The following is a 24215-nucleotide window of genomic DNA, read 5'->3' on the forward strand; positions in this document are numbered from 1 at the left end:
TTTTAATGACACAACTTTTAGTGATGTTATGACATGAAGGACTTGATATTTTGGTGCATCATTTTCTTATTAATAAACTTGTGCTATATCAAAAATGCTATCATAGTACATCATGATTATTTTATCTCTAGCTTAACATATGATGCATGATCAATTTTATTCCAGAAAAAAGAAATTGTGATGTCCTCAAGCTACCACAAGGAAGACCATATTATGTGAAGCACATGCTAGTTAGCTATCGGAATAATATGGGAGAAATAAAATCCTGCAACAACTAGACGAGTGTAAATATTTGTCTTCTAAGACTTGAGATATTGCGATCTAAGTGAACAGATGTTACATTTGAAAACTTGCCAAGCTTAGGAAACTAAAACAAGGCAAAATATTGATACTTAGTATCTTGGAAAATTTAAAAACATAAGCAATGTATTAGCATGGATTTTATATTGAGTCATACATTGAGTTTTTGATGGTATATTTTGGTCATTGCCCTGGATCAATTTTCTAAGATTGCTTACACTGTTGCTTGTGAATACCAAAAAGATGCATCTTATAAGGAGAAATGAAATTCTGAGTCATACTTGGTATAATTTATGGAAGAAGCCATGAGCATGACCACAGTGCAGTTGTGGATATTATTCTCAAGCTTAAGAGCAATGAAAACTAATTCATTGAATGCTAAGAAAGTTGTTGCACTATTTCCTGAGATACAAATGAAGACTATGGCAATGGTTGTATGCATAATTTGCTTTAACAATTCAATTAATTGCTTCACTAAGTATGTCCCTTTGAAAATGGTGTATACCCACTCTTGTAAAGAGTTCACACAACTAAACTATTTTTTAAGGGATGAAGAATTTCTTTGAAACCATGAAAAATGATATTTAGAAGTGATCAAATACTGAAACATGTGAAGAGAAGGCTCATAGGAGGATGCTAAAAAAGGTAGAACATAGTTGGTGATCTACTATAGTGTATGTGCAAAAGGATTGATTTACAATGAAGAGTGCTTGTCAATACAAGATTCCATAAAAATTGATCAGTGATACTTATTTCCTCTGGATTTGCCAAAAGATCTTCTACATCTTAAAATTGCTGATATGTATGAATAGAAAGAGGACAAAAGCATGATACAATCATGCAGCAAGGAAACTAATCCACCTTTGAGTTGGACCACCCGAATGTCCAAAAAATTTCAAAATAAAGAAAGTGAAAAAATACTAGAATATAAAAGAGTCTTAAGTTTGGCCATCTTGGGATGGATTCAAGAAACAGTAAGTAGTCAACTTGGCACTTCTTAAACAAAAAATAATTCTATGTTAAACCAAGCAGTTCAATACTTAAAGATTTTGAGTATTCGATATAGAAGCATCGATCTCCTTTCGATCACAATTAAGGTTGGCAGCAGTTATCCAATGTAGAGTTTTGAAGATCATAATATGGTGTTTGTAAAGGTGGAATTAGTTAGAAATTGGGTTGAAGTTGTAAAAATTGCTTCTAGATAATTGAGATTGGAATAACATTTTTATTTTGATAAGATTGCAATATAGTTTTTATTTCATGGAGATTGTATAGCTGTTATCATAAAGCAAGTTCCACTTGTCTTGTATGCAAAAAATCTGCAACCACACAAAGGATGCCTTTTTGGATCTTATAATAAGGGAAGAAAGTGGTGAATGTTAAGGTAGAATATTGAATTTAACTATATCAGAGTTTGATCCAGATCTACTCAAATTCTTGGGTGCTTTTGTAACTATTTTTATTGTTTGTGAGGAATTGCGCGCATCAGTTCAATTCGACGAAAGTTTAGACAGGATTTCCTTGATGATTGGGATTTACATTTTATAAATTAATCTAAATATGAAGGATGATCCTAATCATCTTCTACCCAGGATGATAGGTTGCAAAGTTACAACTCCAAATTGTTAGAAATAATGACCATAGATGAGAGGATCGCGAAATTGAAACCAAATTGACTCTTAATTTTCTTTACCTACAAACTTCAGTAGATCATATCACCCACCAAAAAAAAACACTCATAGAAAGTGAGAAATAATTGAATCTTGGATTTCCTTACCTATAGACTTTAGCACATCATAAGCCTCTACAATAAGCTGCATGTCACCATACTTGATCCCATTGTGCACCATCTTGATGAAATTACCAGATCCACCCTTTCCAATATAGGTAACAAAAGGGCCACTATCCACCTACACAGCGTTCTTAATTTTATCCTTAATGTACTTTTAAGCCTCACATGACCCTCCAAGCATAAGAGAAGGGCCCTTCCCGGTACGCTCTTCACCCCCTAAAACCCCCATGCCCAAATACAGAAGCCCCCTCTTCTTTTCCTCCTCCTGCCTTCTCTCTGTGTTTTCATACCATTCATTCCCACTGTCCACAATACAGTCCCCTTCTTCCATGTGGGTAGCTAGAGTCTCAATTGATTTTTCCATAGGGGGCTCTACTTTGATTAAAGGATTATGACTCTGGGCTTCTAGATTGAGAGCACAAATTCCTTGGCATCATGGAAGCCTTTTACTGGTAGATTGCCTTCTAGCTTGGCTCTATCTACCATCTCATCTACCTTTTCTGGGCTCCGATTGTAGATTGAGATGGGGAAGCCTTTTTCTACAATGTTGAGAGCTAGATTTTGCCCCATCACAGCCAATCCAGCCAATCCTATTCTCGACAATTCTGCCATCTCTTTTTCTTGTATTCACATAATCAAAATCAAGAGTAAGGTTAACATCCAAGGGAGACTTAGAACTTTTAGCTTACAAAGGACATTTGAAACAAAGTTCCTTAGATTTTTGTGGCAATGCCATTGTATAGAGCTCTAAGTTTAACTATTTCAGCATCAACTATTGAACCAGACTATTTTGGTGTCATCTTCAAAAAGGCTAAACCATCCAAGAGCAAGGTTTTCACAATAAAGGCAACATATGAAAATCTCATAGTGATCCAGATTACAATTTAAACTAGGAAACTAGGGAAGGGATACAAACACTACAGTCAAATCAGCTCTCTCAAGCTCTTAGAACATAATGTAGCTTTTTTATAAGAGCTAGTGTTTTGTTTAGTTAACCCCCAAGTTTTTGCCTTGTGTTTTAATTGGATGTGAATATTTGAATTCCACTTACACTTTTCCTACACCATGGAATGTTACTATAGTTACAATAAAATATTATTATGTTTAACTACAACATCCTTCAACCATGCAGAAATATAAGCTTGTGCTTCCAATCATCAATAAAAGAAACACTCAACTACCAATGCTTGAATAAGAAACACATTCTTTCACATAAAACAATGCAGCTAAGTTGATTTTACATCCTTAGTTATTAATTATTATATGAGAAATGCATTGCATGTCTATCCACATTGGAATAACATAAAATATATAAAAATAACTTTGTAAACTTTTAGGTATAATATATGAACCGAGTTACCCCGAGTTCATATTCATCATCAATTGATTTGCCACTATTGTCAGATTTTGCCTTGTCTTCACATTTTCTCTTTCTTGGAAATGCATCCAAAAGTTTTGTCCATACACACCCAATACACTTAGTTTCCTATATCAATCATAGAAACCAAAATTTAGACCAAGCTTTTGTTCCAATTTTCCATACTAAATCAATGTGAACCTAAGAAACAGTTAAAGATGGTATGAAAATAAATTCAACCATGTAAAGAACAGAAAAATGATTATGCAGCTGATCTATCAAACCAATTTAAGACATAAGAGTACAATGCACTTTGAAATATTCAACAAAAAAGATCTGAGATATGCCAGCCCATATGAATTTTATATAGGAGAAATTTTTAAAGGCCACAATCACTACAATGTAAACAAGCACAAAATAATCTTTCAAACTTTTTAGCACCAAGCAAGCACAAAAATATAAGAATGTATCTATTAAGTAATAAGAATGAACCTAGTCTAAACTTGACCATAATTAATGAAAATAACTTGCCATATAAAAAATATGTAAAGGTTAAAAAATCAATGTCATCACATTAACAAAATAGTCTCTAAAGAAAACACACCTCTATTATTTTTCATAGATTTTGGATCCTTCTTTTCTTTGGCAATTCCCACAACATCAAAACAGAGATCATTCATAGATGTTGCAACCTAGCCCAAACAATTAGAAATATATATATATATATATATATATATATATATATATATATATATATATATATATATATATATATATATATATATATATATATATATATATATATATATATGTATGTATGTATGTATGTATGTATGTATGTATGTATGTATGTATGTATGTATGTATGTATGTATGTATGTATGTATGTATGTATGTATGTATGTATGTATGTATGTATGTATGTATGTATGTAGTTAAGAACAAACATAAATCATCAAGAGGATTTCCTTGCTTGATTTAGTTAGCATCTGCAAATTGACGATCTGAATAATATTACAAAACCTTCAAGACTTCTATGCACCCAAAAAGAACACTCACATTTGAAAACTCAAAGTCTGATGTACCACATATCTCAATCAGTTTAATCCTATCAACTTTTAAATGCATCCAGATAAATAAGTTAGGTTTTTGCACAGCAAGTTCCAGAACCTAGGGTGGGTATATGGATAAAAAAGAAACCAAAGTTTAGAGAAGACTAACTCGAGGCCATTACTATAGCATTGTCATATGTGTGATGATAAAAAGAAACACAAGAGTAAGGATTTGAATTTTGTTTAAGTTTTTCACCCAAAAAAAAAAGAAAAAAGAGAAAAAAACTGCTCCTAGGTTATATCCTTCGTTCATATTGACTATAGAATCAAAGGATTATTATTGGCCTAATAACAAGCTTGAAATATGCAAGTACAAAAAAACCTTATTTCTTCTTGCACATAGGTAAAAAGCTACAGCAGTGAACACTGGATGACCAAAATCAGCACTTGATCTCTGGGACTTTGATAGAGCAGCTATAAATCTTTCTTTGTATCTATATAAGGTTAATATTAGAATTGCATATTCGATCATGATTTTGGGCTAACAAGACTTGGGCATCATATGCTAACTATAAAGACCAACATGTGTAGGTATAAACATTAACTACAACATGTCCAATTTATTTGCAGGTATATTTTCCTATGAAGAAAGACCACGGGCCTGACAATATGAACCCAAAAAAAAATAATGAGACAATGGTTGCATTGTGGGCTCAGTTTCAAAGAAAACCTGATAAATGTTATTGTCCTTGAAAAAAGTGTAAGGGCTTAAAGAATCAAAGAATTCTAATCACAATAGCCCAGAGTCATTGTAGGCAATATGGTCAGTTGAAGGGAGCCATGATTTTTGTCCATTTTTGAATGTGGATTTCCTACTAGAGGAACATGGAGGTGTGAATATCCAAGCTGAGGATAACACTCCCATGGAAGAAGATTATAATGTGCTAGAGGACATGATTGAAGAAGATGGTACTGGGGTAGGTGATGAAGAGGCTCACAATGATGGTACTAGTGAATCTAATAATAATGATGAAGATGGTCTTGATATACCTTTACTTGAGAAGGCACACGAGCCGTTATACGAAGGCTCCCAAAAAAATCTACTATTGGCTATAGTGTTGTTGGTGAACTTAAAGGTTATGAATAGTATATCGAATGTAGCAATGTCACATATGCTATGGCATATCATTTTTGTCATCTTCAATATTAGCATAAAATTACTATTCATTATATTAACAATGCATATTTATTGTTGTAGGTTGATTAGTGAGTTTTTGTTACCACCATCAAACATTTTGCCTCATTCGTACCGAGAATTATCTAACATTATGGATCAGATTGGAATGAAGTATCAGACAATACATGCATGTCCCAATGATCACATTCTATATCATAAACAACATGAATTTGCAACAGTATGCCCTAATTGTCATGTTACTAGATATCGGTTAGATCAAATTAAAAAAAAAGTGCCTCAAAAGGTTCTTAGATACATTCCCATTATTCCACGTCTTGAATAGTTATTTAGGTGTGATAGCTTGGCACAATTTATGGATTACCATGCACACAATAGAAGTTAGGATGACATTATGTGAATGCCTGCTGATGGTTCTGCATTTAAAGAGATAGAAGAAACATGGTCACACTTTAAAGAAGAACCTTGTAATCTGAAACTTTCATTGGCGGCGGACAGTGTCAATCCATATGGAGATATGAGATCTATTTACTCAGTATGGCCTATTTTTTTTATTAACAATAACATTCCTCCTTGGATGTCCATAAAGAGGGAGCACATAATGTTGTCAATGATTGTGCCAGGTATTTTTTATTTTACAGTTATCTAAATTAATTTATAAATAGTACATGAAAATAGTTATAATAATTATGTAATTTTTATGTTCATTCCATTGCTAGGTAAATACCAAATTAAAGATATGAACATGTATATTGAGGTCCTAATTGACGAGTTGTTGAAGTTATGGAATGGCATCATTATGTATGACATCTCTAGATTGATAGGACATCGACAATTTCAATTCCATGCAATGCTTGTATGGACAATACATGATGCCCTTGGGCTAACTCATTTTTATGGTATGTTATATTGTTAAGATCACATATTTTTGGTCTATTTTAGTGCTTACACATTACTATCAAATGCTTAAGTTGTGCATGATAATTGTACATGATCCAATTATACATGATGTTTTAGGTCTTAAACAAACGAAAAAATTGCATGTCTAGTTTGTGGTCCGAAGATGAAATGTCATCATTCAAGAAGTTTAAGAAAGTAGGTGTTTGATGAGTTTAGACGGTTTCTCCACAATAATCATAGGTATCGAATTGCCGAAAAAACATCTTTTCAATGGGAAAGATGAGACATCATCAAGGCCACAAAGAATGACACCTCATTTATGGAAGTTGGAATACGATCGACTAAATCATCGAGGTAATGTCCAATTTGACGTCCAAAGTTTACAATTTGTATTTTGATATTGTCTTATATTTACTAATGTTGTAATTGATGCTCGTGAAGATCGTCAAGGGATCAATGACCAACTTCCTAGAGGAATGAAAAGTTATCCTACTTAATTTATTACGTTACCATACTACAAGGATCTCCTAATCATGCATTTTTTTGATGCTATGCATATTGGAAAGAATGTAACAGTGACACTATGGAAAATGTTGGATGGAAGGCATAATAGCGAACAAATTGCTAAAATTTGTACTAAAATTTATGAATCCAATCATGCACTAAAAGTTTTTATTGAATCAAATGGGAATGGAGACCACATAAATACAAGTGCCCTTCCTTGATTTTTAACGGAGCAACAAAGTGATGCATTAAAAGAAGTCATAAAAATAAAATAAAAAATTCCAATGGGATTTGCTGCAAATATAAGCACTCTTCTATCAAAGAAAGGTGATTTTGGGCAAGGGTTAAAAACACATGATTGGCATACCTTCCTGAAAGTAAGTCATGTTTTCTATTTACAATATATTTGTAAGATTGAATGTAGTACTAATTGAATTATTTAATAATATATTGAAATGATCATTTTTTAATGATTGTAGTTCATCCTACCTCTATCCCTTCCACAATAGTTTGACAATAGTATTAAACAAGTTATATATGATCTTGAAAAATACATGAGGTTAGAAGTGTTTTTTCTTAGATCTGTAGCTTTTTATCTAAAATCTATTGTATAATTTTATTTGAAATCTCCTTTATGTGTTTTGCATGTTGAATCTCTTTTAGGTGGTTATCATCTATAGAAATTGATAAAAATGATATAAAATATTGGAAGAGAAAAAATCTACAGCTTATGTGTGAAATGCAAAAGTGTTTATGTCCAACATTTTTTAATGCTCAAGAACACTACCTCATACATCAAGTTGAGGAGATTGAATTGTGTGGACCTATACAAGCTAGATCAATGTGGATAGTTGACAGGCACTTGAAATTTATGAAGGGCTTGGTTTGACAAAGACACATCTTGAGGGTTCTATGATAGAGGGATATATGATATACCAGACCATAGTGTATATCAGTGAATATTTTCTAAATTTTGAAGTAGGTATCCATGTAGATCGCATTTGGGATCCCAACTGTAATAAAAAATTAAAAGGGGAGTACCTGACGGAGAAAGGTAGATTGAGGAGGGTGAGAGGTAATTATAAGTTTTTTTGTTGTAATTTAACAATTCTTATCCATCATCAATATATATAAGTTGTTTCTAACTTGTGTAATTGTCTTCTTTATAGTTGGTCATGGTGGGATGCACTGTACTTGTATATTGCAAACAATCTTGATTGGATGATAGTATGGATTGAATAGTCTCAAGGAAATGGTAGCTCATTAACATGGGATGGTGTTGCATCATTGGTTAAAGAAGCTCATCGTAATGGAGATCCCAATGTTATGCCAATGGTACTTGATCTAATATATGGCTTAAGAGATACAAAGGTATGCATAAGATTACTAATCATGGGACATAAGTTTAATATCAACTCATAGATCAATGAGAAGATTCTTGACATGTTTGAATACTTGCAGGTCAAACACCACAAAGCTATATACTACCATGGCTATAAATTTCACACAAAAAAGTTAGATGAAACCAAGAACACATGTGATTCCGGGATAAGTGTTATCTTCGTGGTCATGAATATTTCATCTAGAACTGACATACATCCTCAACAATTTGAAAATCAATACTATGGCATTTTGGATGATATACTTGAGTGTGATTTTAATTCATTCAAAATAGTTCTATTTGTCATCAAATGGTTTAGGTTATGATTGAATCGAAATGATCTTGATAGGACTGTTATTGAACATGATAGTGGATTTACTATGATTAATATAAGGTCATTTGAGCCAGTTGGAGATGAGCCCTATGTTCTTCTAAGCCAATGCGAGCAAGTGTTTTACTTTGGTGTTCCACACAAACTAGGTTGGTCATTTGTTGTTAGACATGACCCAAGAGGAAGGCCAGTAAAGTATAATTTGATTGAAGAAGAAGATATTGAAGAAGCACAAGAGGAAGTAAATGATTATCAGGAACGACAATTGCCCAATGATGAAGAAGAAGAAGATGGTGATGATTTTGGTCATGCTAACAATAATGGTGATGATGATGATGATGATGATGCATATCATGATCATGATCATGGTGATGAAGATGGTGATGATCATGGCGATGATGGTCATGATGATGATAGTGATCAAGATGATGATGATGATGATGAAGATGGTGGTGATGACGACAACGATCAAAGTGACAAGTATGATGATGGTGATGATGATGATAATGATGATGACATGGATGAAGATCATGATGATCAATGAAATGTCTAGGTAGGATCAATGTCAACTATGATGGGGTCTTGTATGACCAAAAATTTCTTTCTAAACCATATTTGCACATGTCAACATTAAGTAGAACATGTAAAATATTTTTTTAGATATAAACATTAGTTATGCTAAATTTTTAACTTAAAACAAATGATTTACATATACAATCTACTTTATTATTAATATTTTTTGGTAAGTCTATTACTTTAATTTCACTGCTGATTTCTAAGACTTACTAATTTTTTTCATGGGGCGATATGGATACACCATCTCAGACACCTTCAATAGAGGTAAACATTAATTATTGTAAATTTTAATGTTAATATAGAAACAAATGTCATATTATTATGTTCTTTTCTTTATGGCTTTGGAGTTATTTTGATGAAAGTATACAAATACTTGATGTCACAAATGATAAGAAAAAGCTACAATGATCATTGATCAAATGCAATCTAAAATATGGGCATCATATCTACATGACATTGGCCTTAGTACTGACCCTATATTCATCATCCAAAAAATTAGGCAAAGGTACACTGATGAACTTGTTAACATTATCATCAAGGGTGACAGAAGTGAGGAGAAAGAGGCACTAAGAATAGAATTAGACCATAGAATCCAATCTTTGAAGGTAAGTAGTAATTCGACTAAAGCAGTAATAGAAGTTCAATAGATATTAATATTTTATAGTATCTTATGGATCATGATCTCTGATTTTATGTGTTCTTGTATAGACATATGTGCCAATTGCGACATTACATGCTGAACATGGTTAGGGTTGTTTCGCAGTACCTTCATGTAAGTAACACTTTTTTTGTTTTGATCAACATTATAACACTTACCCTTTTTTTGTGGACATTTCTTACTAGTATCCCATTTGATCTTTATCCATTGAAAATGTCTTTGCTAAAAATATTCTATTCTTCATCTCATGATGAAGTGCGGACTCCTCCTTTGGTTGGTGGTCCACTATTATCTGTTGCATTGTCAGCAACAAGGACCATGCAAACATCATCGTCTATGCCCAATAGAACTAGTAAAACCTTATTTTGCTATATTTTGTAATGTCTTTCTACAAGTTGATGAACAATGAAGTAGCATATCATTGCTTAAATTATTGCTATAGAAGCCTGCATACACATAAACACATGCATACACACACCACACATACATACATACATACATATATATATATATATATATATATATATATATATATATATATATATATACCCATACATAGAGAGACATGGACATAGGCAGGGAGGTAGACCAATGGAGAGTAGTACTACAATTGTCATTTAATTGTTATAATGTTTTAGTTGATACACCAATAGAGAGAAGTACTACTGAAGCTGATCCATTTCTTGGAGCAGTTCATGTCATTAGTACTAGTTCGTATGAAGGGACATTGTTGCTGAATAAGAAGACTACGTTTCCATTAAAAGAATGAAAGCTTCTAGGTGCTTTAAAATTGATATTATTTAAAGTGTAAATTTAGTTTACTTTTACATTATTCATTTTGGATTGATAAATCCTTTATGTTTTTGTAGGTAATAATGCTTTCTTTGAACATCTTTTTCATATGACATTGAGACTATTTGGACCCACCATATGTAAAAGGTATGTAGTTTCATATCATTGCTACATAATTTTTGTTTCCTTCTATTTATTGTAATATATTAAAGTTATTGATCTAACAATCTATTTGTTTTTAAAAAGGTGGAATTTACAAGCTGTGGAATTAAAAAATTAGCTGATTACATCTATTGAGGAGAAATTTGGGAAAAACATTTTTGACACTGGCCTACTTCTGAAAAGAGCAGCAAAGCATATAAAGACTATGAGGGATCAATATAGAAGGGCTCTTAAGGATAACCCAAAGTACGACCATCCTCCTATGATTCTACCGATGGAGTGGAATGAAATAATAGAAGATGTAAAGGAGAAAAGGATATGTGAAGATAGAGATAATGAAGTAGCATGAGGGAAAAAGAGGTATGTCATTATAGTATTAAGTACATTGTAATCATGCACTAATTATTGATATTTATAAATATACAATCTAAGATGTTTGAAATTTTTCATAGATTGCAGGACACATTCGTGGCTACAAAAGCGAGAGTAGAAAAGGTTGGCCAACACAAACTTGGCTCTGGTGGCTATATGAATCTATAGTCTCGACTTGTAAGTAGAGCAATGAATTTTTAGTTATTTTTAAATATAATGTTGCAACAAGTTTTGTTTAATGAAACCATACATGGAAAACTGACGTTATCAAGCAAAAAACATAGGGCACAGATTTCAATGTGGAGGTCATAGATGAAACTAGAAAAATTGCCTTGAAGGAAGGCTATAAAGTTGTGGTTGCATGCCTATGTGAAAAATCTGTAAGCCTTGCCCAAGAATCCAATGCACCAAATGATATCTCACAGGTAAATTGGTCAGATGAAAAGTAACTGAAATTAAATAGTTGACAAGATTTTTTTTTGGTATTAGTTTTAAATGTAAATTGACTACATAACAATGTGCATAACATTTTACTACAACCTTCATATCCTACCATAGAACCTACTCATGATGAAGGCCACAATGTGCATTATAGTGGTGGAGGTATTAATTTTCTATTGGAAATTAATTATGCAATTATGAATACAATTTAACATCTTCAATTGGAATTTGACGTGTATCCTATTTTTGAATATTTCAGAGCATGTTGAACATCATGTTGAAGGAGTGGACCATGTTCCAAGTGTTCAACATGTTGACACAATGGCAGATCAAAATGTTAATGTACATGATGTGGCATTGTCAGGTAAGAAAAATGCATTTTATGTTGTACTCGTACTTAATTACAAACTTGTAATAGTTAGAAAAAGAAAAAGAGTATGCCAATTTATCCCATTTACTTGTTCTTGCAATAGAGCCCCCTTTAGTGCAGCAACCTCCTGCTCCTTCAAAGAGAAGGAGCCATCATAATTTGACATTACATGTACCTGAAGAGGAGGAGAATGAAGTAGATATGGATGCTCCTATGAGCACTTTTCTTAAGAGAGCTCAGGAAAAAAAATAAAAATTGATGTTTTTAAAATCTTCTTTGATAAACCTTGTTGGATAATGAAAGAACTTTGTTTTAAGTAATTATGTATGAATGATGCATATTAATAAAAAAAATTATTTTATGTTAATGAATATTGTTATGTGTTAATGAATTTTTGATTAGTATTGTGTATTAATGTATTTTATATCATATTAATGAATGTTATGTGACTGTATTGATTGAATGTTATAGTTCATAAATGGATGAATGAATGAATGAAGTATGTAATTAGATGATAATGGGTACTTTAGATTGATGTTAGGGGGAGGGGGGTGAGGCCAGATGAGCTTCCACCTTCACGTGGTTGGACTTGTTAAGTAAAGAATATTATAGTATTCTTGAAACCAAGTGAAGCTCAAACTAACATAAAATGGACACTTTGCATGTCATAGGTCTAAAATGATCCACAAATACTGCTACCTATAACATACAATGCAAATTTGATAGGGGATTTATGTGTGGCTACCTATAATGTTTTATATTTGATCATTTTTTTCGCTTTATATATTTACCCTTTTTTTTTCCCTCAGCAATAGTTGTCAATAATGATATTCTGAACTATGCATTAGGTGACTTAAATGACCATTATGGGTAAATACTACAATATCATTCTAATAGAAATGGCTGATCAAAGATTCATCTCCATCTTGGGGAAGAATGCTGACAGGATTGCTGACGAGGGCACACGCTTGCTTGTGAGCTATGCTAGGTTCTATAGCTATATGTCTCTTGTTTTTCCTCTTAGTGTTAGCTCAGTTGTTGAGGTGAATTATGTTTATAGGGTAGGTCTATTTAAAATCTTTGATTAGAATTTTCCTACTCGTGAGATTTTTTATGCAACAACAAATACTTATAACAAACATATGTAGCTATGGAAAACACATAACAACTTTGGTTTTTTTTGTCTCGAGATAGATTCCTGTCAAAGAGTTTTCTTGTTCATTGTGGTGTTAACAAAAATAGTGAGAAGTGGTTACAAGGGTTTGTTAAGAATTTATTCTGATGGGAAGAGTAATGGGTTGATTGTATTTTTGTCCACATGATCATTACATCCCGATCTGCTCTATTCATTGGCATTTTCTTTTCTAGTCTTCTTCATCACATTAAGTCTTTAGTTATATTTTTTTTCAAGTGAGATTCTATACTCATTTATTATTCTCTTTCAATTCCTAACCTTATCCCATTTTTATTCACTTTCAATTCTAAATAGGTTCAATAAGCCTCCTAAAGCGGTTATAGGCTGTTAAAACTTCTAAATAGACCATCCTTTGTTTTGGCATTGTTTGATCTCTTTTCTGATGCCTATTTAGTTAGTTTTAGTGAAAATAGTTTGAGCCAATAGTGATAATGATTTGAGCCAAGAGCAGATTCTCCGTGTTTCTCTTTTGTAAAAATAAAGACAGTGCAATAGAATCTAAAGTCATTATGCCCTAAATATTATAGAGCATTGAAGCATTTGTACGAGCACTGCAATCCATCTAATATTCACTGTGATTTGAAATCATCAAATGTTCTCCTTGATGCAAACTACAATGCCAAAGTAAGTAAATTTGATTGTAAGGGAATGCTCATCAGGGCAGAGTCCAAACTTAAAAACCTTGAACTTGATTGTTGAATATGTTAAAGAAGAAACAAATGCCAATTAATTTATAGACTGGAACTGACCTGAATTGCTTGATGTATTTTTTAAATGTTGAGATGCATATACTAATGAATTTTTTTTTGCTGCAGGCCAAGCCATAGCTGACAGATAGGTCAAAGCTTCCAACTATTGTGGATCCTATGATTAAAGAGTTGCTGAACTTGAAACATCTTCAGCAAGTAAGTTGCATGCAAAATATTTCTTTTGAAGAGAATTGACATTATTTTTAAAAATACATTCAGTTTATACAATTTTACTCATGTTTTGGTGGATAAAAACTTAACATTCTTCCACATTTCTTGCCCATTTTATTGCATATCTGAAATAAGACATAATCTTGCCATTATCCAATAGCTAAATGTCTTTAATTGTGATTGGAATCTGGCATAAAATGTATTTTTAAGGTTAGATTGTTAGCTAGTTCTAGTTGATCACCATTTGAAAATTAGAAGTGTTAATCCTTTCATTGAAGAGAAAATTTATAGTTGACTACATATCATCACACTTACCCAAAAAAGTTGAGCCAAACTCTGAAAGTCCCATTGAATCTATAGAAGGAAGAGAAGAAATTGATTATCTAGATTGAAAGTCATTGTCTACTTCATAATCCTAGCAAGAAGAACATCATAAGCACTTGGGAACCAAGTATTTATGATGAAGCAAGAAGGAAAGAAAAATGAAAAAATGTGTTGAGTCGAGAGATAGACATTGGAAAGAAAGTCATTGATTATAAAAAGTATTAAGATCAAGTTTAAAAATAATGTTTTAATTGACAAGAACAAAGCAAGATTAGTAGCTAAAGAGCAACAAATTGAAGATTGAGGAATCTTTTCTCTAGTTGCAAAGATAATTATGACTAGAATGTTGACAGCGCTTGTTTCCAATCATAGTTGGAATATCCACCAAATAGATATGAAGTACATTCCTAAATGAAGATATGAAAAACCTATTTTGTTAAAAAAGAAAAGGAACACATGGTATGTCACTTGAAAAGACGCTATATGATTTGAAATGAACTCCATGACATTAGTATTCAAAACCAACTAAGTACTTTCCCCAAAGGAAATTGATTTTTTTAAGACCCAATTTATACATCAAGAAGTCTAATTGCATGTTATTGTTCCTTCAAAATTTTGGTCATAGGGTATTGGTTTATTAACCATCGTACTTGCTTTTAAACTAATAAAATCCACTATTTCTGGGCCTTGTTGACTATTTCCCCATATTGTACAGACTCCTAAAAGTTGTACGGTGGCTGTTTTGCATTGAAAAGTTGGAGGTTGAATTTTATGAAGTTTTGGCATTGGTTTCAAGGAGAGATATGATTCCATTTGCAAGTTATATATTTTTCTTCCTTGTTGCCTATGAAACCCTCAAAACAAGGGTTTTGGCCAAAGGAATGGCCCTAGTTTGAATTCCCACTGTTGGAATTTTCTCCAATTTGGTATGGAGAAAACTAGGGCATTTTATTATCAAATGTCAAAAGCCTAAAGGCAGGATATTGCAGCAAGCATTTTTAAGAGCAAGCCCTAGGTCTAATAAGACCCATGTATTAGACCTTGTTTTTGCAATTTGATGAGTTAGAGTGATAAAAGGAACTTTGGACTTGGTGTGGAGGCAAGGCATCTTAAATTTGACCAAGAGGACACACTGAAGTTGAAGAATTGATCCATGTACCCATATTTTTAACCTTTTCATTGTAGACCAAGCCTAAAGTTGCTAATTAGGCCTGTGTGCAAGATTAAGGTTAGGGTATCCCAGAGTGGAGTTAGGTTTTAAAACTTTGGAGTCTTTTGGCACTTTGAAAAGGGTGTTTGAATTTTTCTTTTGTTTTCCTAGTCCTTTGTAAACACTTTGAGTTATTGGTGGAAAAAAGTGCTAAGAAACCTAAGTGCTTGTTTTGTTGGTTGTAGTAGTTTGCTTGGTAAGTTGTTGGTAGGGTTTCCAACCTTTGTTACACCTTACTTTGGCCATATAGGAGTTGTTCCAAACTATCCTTGGTGCTTGGGAGTCTTGGAGGATCCAATTGCATTCTTGGTTGTGTGTATGGTATAAGAGTCAAGTGTTGCAATTTACCTTATGATTGCTAACAACAGGTCTTCAATATACTTGTTTTGTTTTGGGTGTGTTGATTTTTTTTGGGTTCCCTTGGATGTTAGGAAGGTTGGGGTTGCTTGATCACCTTGTGCCAAGGTTGGTGCATGATTCTTGGGTTGTATAAGTGAGAAGAAGAAGAGTTGCAGCATTTCATGAAGTGACCACTAGTCTTTCCTTTGCTAAAACTATCAACTGCAACATTTCTTAGGTGCAATAGGGGAGACGTTGTGGGGGGTTGTAGGGGGTTTGGAGTAGAAGGTATTCTACATGGGCTGGTGAGGTGAGGGGGATTAATAGAAGGGTTTAGGGAAGGTTCCTTCGTGGGGCTTTGATTTTCCTTACAGGAAAAGTCATCTGATTCACTCTTAACAAAAAAATTTCTTTCACTTTCCACAATGTCTCCTCTTTTTTAGCCAAGTCTTCGATATATTTTTTACCCCTTTCCTTAGCCAACCTACTCAAGCAACATGTTTTTTTTTGTTGAGTGTCCTCATCACTATCATAGTCAAGGTCAAGGACCATTTTCTTGGATTTTTTGTCCAGACATGTTTCTTGGGCTTACAAGGCCTCTCTTCAATTTTTAGCACTTGAGGTATCCAGGATATAAGAGTCACTAGAAGAAATACAGCTCACATTGGGAGTAGCTATAGAGTTTTAGATCTTAGACTCTAAAGGGAAATACATTGAGGGAGAAAGTTTAGGTTTTTGGTCGGTGATGGAGAGAACATTGGTGGTTAGAGGGGGACATAGGTCACAATGAAGCTCATAAAGTTTGAACATAGGCTCTTGATGGAGGATAACCAATTTTTTCCTTGGACCTTGGCTTCAACAACATCAGACACAATGCTCTCAAAGAATAGAGAATAGGGAACTGGAGTATTATGAACTCAGAGCATTATTTATAGATAACAAACAATTACAAGAAGAATCATTATATCATTCTTTAACAAAGAAAACCTATACTTGAAAAAAAAAAGGTAATGATATCTACTCGTAGTGGAAACACCAATTGTGGATTACCTATATTTTTAAAAAAGTGATTTAATCAAACAAAGTGATTTAAAGAGGATAAATATAAGGATATTAATTATATCGAGAGAAGCATATAGAGAAGTGAATCCCAAATAGCATATAACTGGGATAGGGAACATTACAGGATTATATCTACCATGTACACCTGCAAACCATATGTTGAATATAGAATTATAATGTCAAGTCAAGGAAGTGAACTTAAGGAGTTTAAGACCATATTGTATCTTACAATTGAGAAATATGTCAATGTCATCTTGTATACTCAATATCAAGAATCAAATTTCATAGCAAGAATAGTGAAGTCTTTGAAAAAAAACATTGTTGGTTAATAATTAATGTTAAAGGTTGAGTTATACAAATACTTAAAAGATATTATTTTGTAAGTGAAGTCATTGACTAGAAATGAGTATTTTATAATTAATCTGAAGGAGTATTTTATTGCAATTCCACCTCATCTGCATAGTATAAAGATTAAAATTCAAAGGTGAAAGATTACTCACAATAAAAAGATATATAGTAGTCTCACCCAAATCTATTGTAGAACACCAATAAAAAAGGTGAGGTCACATGCATATGGTGAAACCATCATGAGTAGTACATAGAACAAGGTTATGAGTGTAAGTCCAACTCTACCAACCCATGGAAACAAAATCCTAATCAACATCCATCTTGAACGAGTAATCCATGATAAAATTTATATTAAAAAATATGACTCCAAGGAGGCAAGGCCCCATCATGTTAGGTTTCAGAGTGATGTTTTTGATATTGTGAAACTGCAAGGTTATTGATAGATTTAATTTGTTTAAAAACTCAATTCTCTTTTTCTGGTTCTAGTTTTTATATCAGTTATCACTACAAGAAGATCAATCTTCTTACTACTATTTTTGTTTGAAAATTAGGTTAGAGTTTAATTTTTTCAAACTTATTAGTTAGTTTAGAGTGATGTATCTGTTATTGTGAAACTGTAAGGTTATTATTAGATATTTTTAAAAAAAACTCAATTGTCCTTTTCTGATTCTTGTTTTCATATCACTACAACAAGATCAATCTTACACCCTACTATTTTTGTTTGCAATAAAGATTGTATGACTCTATACCCTGGTCACTAACCAGGGATATGGAGACCAATGATAGACTGGAGCATGGGAGTCCCATGACATCAATAGGTCCTCTTTCAAATGGTGGAGTGATGGACTTGGGTGGTTGGGCTAGCCTTCAAACAGAGGTATGTAAAAGAAATAGCCCCTTTCTTGGAAGATAGTGAACTTGAATTCTCCTTTTCTTTTTCTTTTTTGGTATGAAAGTATACTTAATAATATAGTATACCTAAAAAATGGACAGATCATAAAGTCACAAGACCAGAGGAATTCACATCCAACTTGTCTCTTGAAATCTTTTCTGATAAATTTTCCTTGTAAACTCTTATAGTTGACTTTGTTTTCATAACAATGTTCTACATCTTGAAAACTTCTTATGATCATATCTAGAGAAATAGCTAATAGCTATGTGTTTGCACATCTTGTAGTTGCTTCATAGTAGAGCATATGATGCATTATGCCAAGTAAATTAATCTACATTCTGCACTTTTGTTGTTTCTGCCTTGTAGCTATTTGTAGAAAACCAAGTCTTCACGGAACCATGATTGACATCATTGGTGTGTATGGAAGACGAGCTGCTAATGATATTCAACATTCTCAATTGTTGAAGTCACCACCATAGAATCATCACTACATCAAGATTAGATTCTAATTTTTTCTCTTTATATTTAATTTAAAATATGCATTAAAATAAATTTCTCTTTTTATATTTAATTCTCTTTATATTTAGGTAACAATGTGAAACTAGAGGGAGAGGAAAAATGCCATTGTGAACATTAAAATGAACTTTTTCCATTACGTTGATTGAAAAAAATACCTTTATAATTGCAATTACTTTTTCCTCACTCCAAAACTTGATAGAACAAAACACCAATGATTCTCATAATTTATAATTATCATCCTCTTATTTGAGCAAGAATTATAAGATATCCATCATTACCTCGGTGGTTGTCTTTGTCATAGATTTTTTCACACTAAAAAAATGTGCTCTCTCATATATAGCTTTCATCAAGCAAACATCTCAATGTGAGAAGAACCTCATGTACGGTGTCCTATTAGTTCCAATTAAGGTTAAAGAGAGCAGATCAATAGTGGCCGTGTCATAATAAGGAGTAAGATCTTATTTGCAAAATCTTGGAATCTAAAAGCTTCTGAGCTCACTTTCATAAGCATGAATCTGTTTAAAGTCGTAGATTCTCTACCACAGTTTATGCAAAATAGAATTGAAAAAAAACATAACATACAATAAAGACACAATTAACTATTATATTAAGAGTTCAATTGCAATCCAACAAATTACCTCTATCAACAAGTACTAGTGCTGGAGCATATCCACAAGCAAGGCATTTTCATAACTAAACTTCTCGCAGGCTGCTAGTGTGCAAAAATGTTTGTTGCAAAGCCTATGACTTTCATACTTTTCAGCAGTTGATTTAAGTTATTGGGTGTGGGTTCACTGGGGTGTGGGCATGTTCTCAATCTAGCCACATTCCTATTCTTCTTAGGACTCTGCTATAGATTGCAGACCAAATTGCTTGTGAATTTGACTGTGTCAAATGAAATTTTTCATGCCTTAATATTAATTTAGATTGGAAACTAAAGCTTTGCAAAAATGGATTTTTTTGAAATAGAATTAAGACAGAGATGATGTGAAAATGTTTGTGATATATAGTGGCTTTCCAAGCAGTATATTTTGTACCCAAAGTTTGGGGATTGCTTTCTTCTTCAGCCTAACTTGGTGTGATATGCTTATATTCTTTGGTAGTTAAGTACTTGCTATCATGTTCCCCATTTCCAATCTCGGGTAAAGCTACTGACATCCTAAATGGCTATGAACAAATGCCTTGATCATCATGACACATTCACTTTCTATGGAAATTTTTTTTTAGATCTAATCCAATGGGATTTATGAGTCTAATTTTGTATGGCATTGGAAGTAGCTGATATATGCTTTTCAAGGTTTCAGTTTCAACCATTGTATTAAATTCACACTTTGTAGAATGCTCTTTGATTATTATTTAGTAGGGCCATAATAGCACTCTATTGAATCAACATTTTTTTTTTTTCCTCTCATTGATAGCACTCTTTTACAATACCACAATAAGATAATGTTTTAATTCTTTGTTGTAGTCTTTGCTTAGAGGAAGATCTTTGCATGTTAGAGCCTTGAATGAAGAACAGAGGTCCTAGACAATAGTAGGGGAGTTAGGCTAGCTAAGGCTCCGTGGGACTATTTCTAGTTTGTGGTATGCCCCACTATTGACTTTAATTTTTCAACATATTATTTACCTTATTATTTTGAGTTGATTGCCATCATAGTTGATTGGCTTATTGTGAGTGCTTGTACTGATATAAGCAATGATTTTGTGTTTAATTTAACTTTTATTTTTCTAATATGGGAACTCTCCTTTTGAGGTAGAGGCTTTTAGCACTTGTTACTCATAAAATGATGTGACTAAGTTTCCATAGTCTATAGACTCTATTTCTGGCACACTAGATGTTATAAAATTGAGTTTTCATAAATAAATTGACATGCTAGCTTTAGACTGTACCGACATTTTTGTCATTTTAACCAATTATCCAGTTTTTTTAAAAAAAAAATTTTGATGTGCTTAGAGAAAGAAAGAATCATATATCATGCTCTTTGCTTGCATCTTATCTTGATAATTCTTAGTAAATCTCATGAGTATCTATGCCTAATCATCAGGGAAGGTTTCCAAACTCGATTAAATATTACCACAAGGGGTCAAGACATAAATGATACCAATGTTTCCGAAAATCATCCATTTAATGGTTCTAGTGATGAATCCAATTTTATGAGAGGAACATAAAGAACTTAGGATGAGTCTCATATTGACATGCAAGAAATTAGCCAGGTTGAGAATAGGGTAGATGAGTGAAGAGACATTGAGGGAATTCAAAATGGAAATTTTTTTGTTTCAAGCATGGACTAGCAAGAAGCTATAATTCCACATGAAGAAGGAGATTGGCAGAGAGAAGCATTATGATAGGGGATTGGCCCTAATTTTTTTTCACTTCTATGCTCATTATGATAGTAATTGTATCATAGCTAAGCTAGCTTATTTTAGGTCCAAAATTTGACAAATAAGAGAATTGGTAGGTCAAATAACAATTTTAAAAAAACCTTTAAGTTTAATCTAGCAAAGTTTCAAAATAAAAACATTTTATTGATCAGTATTACACACTATATTATGTAGAAACTAACCAAATTTCCAATGGGTATATTACTATTTTTTGTTAGTGAACTGGTAAATGTTTTGCTAATTATTGGTTCTTGTCAAATAGTGTGGCCAATATGTGGGTTGTCTTGTGGTTGTATGAGTGTGCCTCTTTTATAAGTACATGTATTGCTATTCTCTTTTCAAAAAATCAATATTTTCAAAATAGTGTGTTATTTTCTTTCTTTTAGTAACATGTCTCTATTGATAGTCCTTCATGGATGGAAGACACCAAATTCATATGTCATACTTTGATAGATAGTTTAGGATAGCTGAGCTTATTGTTTATGCATTAATCTCTATGTATATGTGAATATTTATTATTGAAAACCATATAGAGAGAGTCTTTTTAGGTTGTCTTTGTGTGCAGCTATGTAACTTTACACATCTGGAATTCATGACATGAATGACAATCTTCATCCATATAATGCTATTTTAAAATTTAGGACTTTGTCTTATTATGGGTTGTGATATATAATTAATATTTGTCAAAATTTTAGGAAGAAGCTTGCACAGAGACTTTTGTTTGATAAAAGTACAAATGATGATCATGAAAAAAGCATATTGACAAAGCTGAAGCAACAGTGTGGTGGTCAGTTTACTTCTAAAATGGAGGGAATGGTATGCTACATCATACATAAATAAAAAACTCACTTTAATTCTTATCAATGAAGTTAATCTAATTGTAAATTTTGTCAAAATCTTTGTGCTTGTATGTAAGTCACAGATTTAACATTAGCAAAGGAGAACCAAGGGCATTTTGATGATTATCTTAATGAAAATTCTCAAGCACATCCTGGCATAGACTTGACTATGACAGTTTTGACAACTGGGTTTTGGCCGAGTTACAAATCATTTGATCTTAACCTGCCAGCCAAAATGGTATGCCCATTTTGTATACAGTATACCTTTTAAATTTGCCAATTTCTAAAGCAATTTAACATTTTGACCTTTGCCACTTAATTTAGGTAAGATGCATAGAGGTGTTCAAGTAGTTCTATCAGACAAAGACAAAGCATAGAAAGATTACATGGATATAATCTCTGGGTACTTGTAATATTAATGGGAAGTTTTACCCTTGAACTTGTTGTTACTATTTACCAGGTAATTTCCTTTTTGGTTGATTATTGGCTGATAGTTAGATTCCTTGATTCATATAAAATGGCATTATAGGTCATTTTCTACTGATCATTATTGGGAATTTCTTCTTCTAGTTTCTGGTTAAGAATTAGTTGGGTAGGATAAGTTAAAGCAATGGTTAATGTCATTAATTGTTAATGACCATACATTGATAATTTGATTCATTTTTTACTTATGCTATCTATTTAAAGGAAAACTAAAATTGATGTGATCTAGAAACCATAAATATGAAAAGTGAACACATCACATTTATTAGTGTCAATTTCCTTGATATATCTGGAATTCAGTTCTTTTTCCTTGTGTAACTTACTCTATGGTTATGATACACAGGCATCAGCATTCTTGCTATTCAATGCATCTGAAAGGCTAAGTTACTCAGAAGTGAAGACTCAATTGAATTTGACCGATGAAGATATTTTCAGATTGCTACATTCTCTTTCATGTGTGAAACATAAAATTCTCAATAAAGAGCCAAATACAAAAACTTTGGCACAAACAGATGTCTTCGATGTCAATTCAAAATTCACTATTAAGATGAGGAGAATCAAGGTATGAACTCTGATATAACAAATTGTATACTATTTTTCCTCACTATTTTTAACAAAAATTAATGCATGTGGAGATCACATGGGAATTGGTTTCTACCTGATTGCAGATTCCACTCCCACTAGTGGATGAGAAAAAAAGGTGATTGAGGATGTGGACAAAGATAGACGTTATGCAATTCTAATCAATAAATTATGAGTTAGTTGAAGATCAATGCTAATATTTTTTCTCATTAATCCTTTTCTAGGGTGTTGCTACTCTAACTCCTAGACTGATTTAACTTCATTTTAAAGTACTAGCATTTACTCCGAGACTAATTTAACTTCATTTTAAAGTACTGGCTCTAAATTTGTATTGATTAGCCATCATTTTAGAGTAGTAAAGTTTTAATGTGGATAATATGGTAAGAAAAGGTGATCAATGCCAATGGTAGTCACCTGGTGTTAAAGAAATCAGGAAGATCTTAGAGGAGAGTTGGAATATTGTATTGCCTATGTCATTTGTGGTTCTTTTGATAAGGTGTTAAATTGTTGATAGAAGCAACAAAAGTACTTCATCCCAGACAAATAGGTGTTGAAGCTCTGCTTCTTGTCCTCCAAATGATCAGAGCTTTTAATATGGATAATATAGTAATCAAATTTGATTGAATGGTATTTACCTTGCATTTAAAAAATTGGCAATATTCAAATAGGAAAATCTAGAGCATCATGAAGGAGGCTTGGTCACATCTTGGATATCATTTTGAAATTTACCATACAACATTGTTTAAGAGCATCACTATGTTTGTTCATCAGTCACCCACTATTCCTTTCTTTGTTCACTCTTTATAGGAAATGAATTTTTGAATAGAGGGACATTTTTTGCTAAGTGAATACTAATAATGACGATGCTCGAACACATAATGTTGTTCAAAATTTGCAAGTGTCTGGTTGTTGTATCAAGACTAAGGAAATTGTGATG

At 32.5% G+C, this 24215-nt stretch overlaps 1 pseudogene; it reads left to right on the forward strand.

Moving 5' to 3' along the window:
* The window catches only part of LOC149571267 (cullin-1-like), a 152817-nt pseudogene extending 129364 nt beyond the window's left edge, over positions 1-23453 (forward strand).
* The last annotated feature ends 762 nt before the right edge of the window (positions 23454-24215 follow it).

The sequence above is a fragment of the Cupressus sempervirens genome, chromosome 2 (genome assembly GCF_028749045.1).
Source record: "Cupressus sempervirens isolate cs-2001-9-10 chromosome 2, ASM2874904v1, whole genome shotgun sequence".
Taxonomy (NCBI): Eukaryota; Viridiplantae; Streptophyta; class Pinopsida; order Cupressales; family Cupressaceae; genus Cupressus; species Cupressus sempervirens.